The sequence below is a fragment of the Triticum dicoccoides genome, chromosome 6B (assembly GCF_002162155.2).
Source record: "Triticum dicoccoides isolate Atlit2015 ecotype Zavitan chromosome 6B, WEW_v2.0, whole genome shotgun sequence".
In the NCBI taxonomy this organism is placed as follows: domain Eukaryota; kingdom Viridiplantae; phylum Streptophyta; class Magnoliopsida; order Poales; family Poaceae; genus Triticum; species Triticum dicoccoides.
In genome coordinates, this window is record NC_041391.1 from 480689967 (window position 1) to 480695938 (window position 5972).

Genomic DNA, 5972 nt, shown 5'->3' on the forward strand with positions numbered 1-5972 from the left:
GTACGGACTCCAGCATGGCCCACCTCACATTATCACCATATATTTCTTGGAGTCCGTGCGCGGCGGGCGGGCGATCTCTTCTCCCTCCCTGGTTTCTCTCTTCTCAGCCGACGCCCGCCGAGCGATTAGATTTCGGCTATCGATGGTTTATTCTTTTTTGAGGAATCGACGGTTTATTCAATTACGGTCCCACATGTTAGTGAAATTGCAAGACAACGTGTGTCCCCTCTGGTGAGCGGCGTGCGAGCCGGACTGTCGGGGTTGCGATGCGTACGAGTCGTAAGTGTACCGCCTTTTCCTTTAGAACTTGTGAAGCGTAACATTTTCGCGTGATCGATCGATAGAAATCCAGAACAAAATGACGAGGGCGGTTCTTTCTCGCTCGTTAGGCGGGCTAGTTTGAGTGATATGACGTGCTACAGTGTCGTCCACTTGCTCCATTTTTATGTAAGCAAGAGTTTACACTCTTACGCGGGAGGAGTGCGAAACACCGCGGATCTGATTTTGATCGAGGGATAACTGTTCCTTGCCAAATAATGGAGGATTGTTAGCGATTATAGCATGATAGTTAGGGCATCTCCAGCGCTGGCCCACAAATTTACACCGGCATCTGTCCGAGGACACTGATGGATGCCATCCGATGTTGCCCGCATACCTTTCGACAACTATATGAACTAACCGGATGAAATTCGTGCAAACAAAGCAAATTTCAAATTAACCGGATGAAATTCATTACATTTCGAAAACTTTTCCTACAAACTGGACGAAATTCATTACATATTTCGCACAAACCATAATAAACCTACTGTAAACCTAATCTAAACGATCGCCGGCGCCCGACCACCATGTCCGGCCATGAACCCGAGAAAGTCGGCCATTGCCTTTGCCTCCTCCTCATCCGCCTCGATAACCTCCTCCTCCGGCCAGAGCACAAGGTTATGAAGATTTCCGCCTCCACGTCGCCGTCAAGCGGCTAATCGGCCATCGATGTTTACCCCACCAAGCTTGGCGTCAACTGAGTGGGGTAGTGGTGGCCTTCCCGGGACCAGAGCAGCGGCGACCTACCATGTACTACTCTTCCTCGCTGCCGGCTGCACGCGCGCCAGCTTCGTGGTCGTGGCGGCGGAGGGCGGCCCGGGGGGTGCCGGCGATCTCCTTCGTTTGCTCCTGTGATAGTACGTCGAAGAGAGCTTTGGAGCGCGCCCAGAGCAGAGCCGCCGATGTCCCTCGTCTGCTCCTGCGACAGTACGTCCAAGAGAGCTTCGGAGCGCCAAGAGGCCATGGTTGAAGTGGTGCCGACAGAAGGAAGGGACTAGAGGAGAATAAGTATGGGTCTTTGGCTATGGCTGGGAGCTGGGGCTCAAGTTAATATAGCGGGCGAATGGCAATGAGCCGCGGCAGACGGATGGACAACTGGCGCCGGAGTAGGTTCGTCGGGCGTGAATGCGGATGCTGCTTCAGTGACTTAACTGCAGATGCGTTTGGGTTACTAACATGTGGGCCCAACGGGCGTCTGGCCCGCATGTCAGTGACACACCAATTGCACCTGCAGTTAAGTCCGGTGAATGCGGCATTGACATTCTGGAGATACGATGACCGTTTCAGGCGGGAAGCGCGTGCTAGCGATGGAAGGGGTTTCGGTGTGCAGTGGCACTAAGATCGGTCGCTCACGATAGTACATACTCTGTACCATACTACCATAGTACCCTCTCTAGCTTAGGCTGTTTTATAGAATGTCGTTGTGATGGACGATATACATGAGCAAGGCGGTCCGAGTATGACCGTTGGTGTTGAGCTAGGTGAATACATGCTCGGTGTTCGCGTAGGCCTCCATCAAACGTCTAAACAGTAATGTCAGGCACCGCCGGGGCGCGCGGGTGATGGGCTCGCCGTTTGCGTTGCACCATGAGCAGGACTTTGATTTAGAGGGCGACGTGCATGCATTAGCATGCTTTGACGACGTGAGCGTGAGTGTCTGACGCGAAGTATTTCATTTTCATTTGGCTGACAAGGGTGCGTTGCAGCGACGAGTCCATGGTTTGATTCCCCACATATTAGTTTTTACAGTATTTCTTTCTCCATTCACAGGTAGGCCCACGTAGATAGATAAAGAACACGAGTTGATGAGGCGCATGTAGACTGTTTTACTGGTCAACCATACAAATACGGAGCTATACGCTGAGCCAGCGACCGTATAATCACCATATCTCGTATACAATGATCAAAGTGAGCTATCAAGACAAGTTCAATGACCGCCAATGCATTTTACTCGGTAATAAATGACCAGGATTGAAGAGGAATCCTAATTTGCTTCGTCTTCTGTCCTTGAGCTCTTGACAAACCAATGCACTATACGGTTGTCCGGCCACTCCACCCCAGAGCTCTCACCAAGCGTCGTTCATGCCACCGCGCCGCACACTAACCGGTAAGGCAGCGATGGCATCCCGCCGCGCCGAGTTCCTCGCCGCCCACGAACGCACACAAAATGGTAGGTAAGCGATGGCATCCTGCCGTGCCGAGTTCATCGCCGCTCGCGACCTCACAACTATGTGGGAGGAATTTGAAGATGCCAAGGCCGAATGGGCGGTAGAGCAAGAGGCGGCCAAAGCCGCACAGAGGGAGCGGAAAAGTCAGAAAGCACTCAAGAAAAGAGAGGCCCGCCGCCGCAAGAAAGAAAAGGACGCACGCGCTACTGCGGAGAGGTCGGTGGAGATCCAAGCACGGTGGGGTGTCGCTGACAAAGCCGAGAAAGAGAACGATGGCGTCTGGCCAGCATGTGAGAAGTAGTAGTACTAGTAGTTAGTGTGTGTGTTTGTGTCTAAGTACGAGCATGTACCAGTACTACTAGTTACTACTCTAGTTTTTAGAGCAAATTACCAGTACATTAGCCTAGACTAAATGGAAAAATTTCTATCCTATGCATCAAATGACATCTCTTTCTCTATAGGAATTGAGATGCATGTCATCTCACTTCCTATGATTTTCATATTCCTATCCTATGAACGAAAGGAGGCCTCTATTGGAGTAAATACTGTAGCTAGCAGTACTGCTGGTACAGTAGTTTTGTTCAAGAAGCGGAATTCAACGAAGTCATGATGGTTCCTTCGTCCGAGCAACTTCAAAGTGGGAAGTGGGCCTGTGATTTGATGGCTCATTAGTCATTGTTACTACAACGCGACGACCTGGGTGACTCTCCCTTGGAGTTCTGCATGCATGGCAAGTGGACCAGGATGGTCGACGTCCCACGTGTTGGCGGACGGAAGTATTCTTTCCGATATCGAGGAGCAAGGAAACCGCGTGGTATAGTATCACTGCTGATTGGTTCGCAAAAAAAAGTATCATTGTCGATTTATAATTATTTTTTATTTCTGATGAATGCTAGCATTTCAACTCTTACGACGAAGGGTGCCAAACACGGCACATGCTGGATGTCCCACACGTCAGCGAAAGGAGTGGTACATGAACTTGGTAGAGCCCAGCGTAAAAAAAACAGCGTGGTAGAGCGTCTCCACTTCTTCCACTTCTGGGTCGGAGACCACACGTAGTAGTACTTAGTGGCATGAACAATAAAAAGTGCGACCTGGAGAGAAAGACACGTCTAGTTGGAAGGTCTCGGGGCATACACATAAACAAATAGTAGTAGGCACGTACTCCATAACATCACCGTGCATTGCACGTACAACATTTAGTGGTAGTACGTAGTAAGAGACAAATGCCGCCCAAGAGTTCCCTTCTCGACCTAATTTTGGGTGTTTGGTAGAGTGTATGGAGGGTGCATGAGTCCACACTAGTTTAGCACAAATACACTAGAAGCATGCATGAAGAGAGCATGCATGAAGAGGGGTGTTGAGTTGAGCATGCATGAAGAGGGAACAACTATGCTGAGACGAGAACGCAACCAAACACACCCTGTATGCCACGCATGTTCATACCATTTGTGCCTTTCTACTTCACTTACTGTGCTATATTACTCAGGTTCGTACGTCCACTCCTGGGTACATGTCCGTCTCGTAGTTCCAATGCCATGTGTTCTTCATATAGATGGAACGATCGTTGCATAACACGTGCGCCTTGATGCTAGATGTCTCGCGTGTTGGCAAAAGGATGAACAAAGCTCACGTAAAAAAATAGAGTGGAAGAACATAGATTCTGGACGACCGAGAAGGAGCAAGGAACCTCGTGGTGGAGCATCTGCACTCATAATATTTAATATTATTTAGTGATATAAAATTAACCAATCATCTCCACAGTGGACTGGAAGAGTACGAAACACGGCAGCCCAGTGTAGTTACATCATACTAGTACATGGCTAACCCACGTTATCACCATATTTCTTGGCTTCCGTGCGACACCTATCTCTAGTAATCCAGCAGCCTGTATCGCTTCTCCCTCCTCGTCTCTATCAAAGTGCGGCGGGCTGGCGTTTCTGCCTTCTATTGAGGTCGGTTAACTATCACATGTTAGCGACATACCAAGAGGATTCTAAAAAAATTCCTTTCACGTTCCGTTTTCAAAAAGAAAAAATCCTTTCACGTACGAATTTGCCTGTATGCTTTGAGCAACTTGCATGTCCTATACTGCTCCTATTTGATACTCTAACTTAGCTAGAGGTTAGACTAACTCATGACTAACCCTGAACTAACTGTAGCCAAAGAGGTGTTTGGGTGACAGGGTTAGATTGACAATAAATGCACTTCATGGAGAGAGAAAAGTGATTTTTCAGTGGTCCCAATGAGAACTATCTCCAGTTAGCACCTCTTGGGTGGGATAGTTTTTTTTGGTGGGTTCGGTGCAACTTGCTCCAATTTAAACCCTCATGCTTGGATACTTTAGGGCTATTTGAGCCCCAACTAGCTCAAACTAACTCTAACCCATGGATCCAAACAGGGCCTATGGCCAGTCTCGATGCGGAGCAGTCGCGTGCACCGGGAAGCGGCGCTCTCTTGGCCGTCACGCCACTTCAAAGCCGGCGCCAGTGAGAGGTCGCCTCCGCTCTGGGCGGGCATTAATGCAGCACTGACGCTCCAGGGCGACGCTGACCGTTTCACGCGGGAAGCGTGCGCTGGCAAGGGAGTATAGGTTTTAAACCGTTTTAGGTGTAGTAGTAATGGTAGTTTGCAAAACTACTCAATTATTGCACTCAGTTTCCTAAGAAATTGTGGTAAAAAACGTTACTCCACAGCCCGCTTCCCTTCTCCTTCCTGCTCGTGATTTACGTGGCCATGTTAACGTGGTTGTGTCAAAAAATGTCACTTCCTGCTCGTGATTTACGTTATATAATTACAAGCAAGATTCTCGTGCATTGCACGGAACATCAATATGCATTTTTTCACAAAACAACTGTTGTGATTGACCCATGCAGGAGTAATCCCATGTGTAAAAACTAATGATATCTCGAGAATTTTATCGGAAAACTGGTATCTCGAGAATGTCATCGAAAAAAATGAAAGATGAGAGATAAGGCGAGGAGGAGTGGAGCGTGGTGGTGACTGGTGGTCGGAATGGGCGGCGGCATGGGGATGGACGGCGCTGGCAGGCGGCAGCTGCCACCATGCATGCTAGATTGTTCCAGAGACTTATTCCTTTTTTAATTGCTGAGCAATGAGGTTGCGGGAGATAATGATGTGGAGAGAGGTGCGGGTATCTTTTGTAAAATTATCATAGTTTGCTTCCTGTCCGTCAGATATAGATCATACGGTCTGTATTACAAGATGACAGGCACACCATCATCGCCAACTCGTTTTTTATAAGGGTACAGATGATAAGTTTGCTGACTACTAAAGTAAAGTGGAATCTGTCCATGTTATGCAAGTAAAAAAAGGTGATTGTTTATCATACGGGTAAGGTTGGATGAAGGGTCATAGGAACAAATGCTCCGCCTAGAGCATGTGTGTGTGAGATGGAGTCTTAGTGTGTGTGGGTGTGTGTGTGTGTGTGTGTGTGAGAGAGAGAGAGAGAGAGAGATGGAGTCT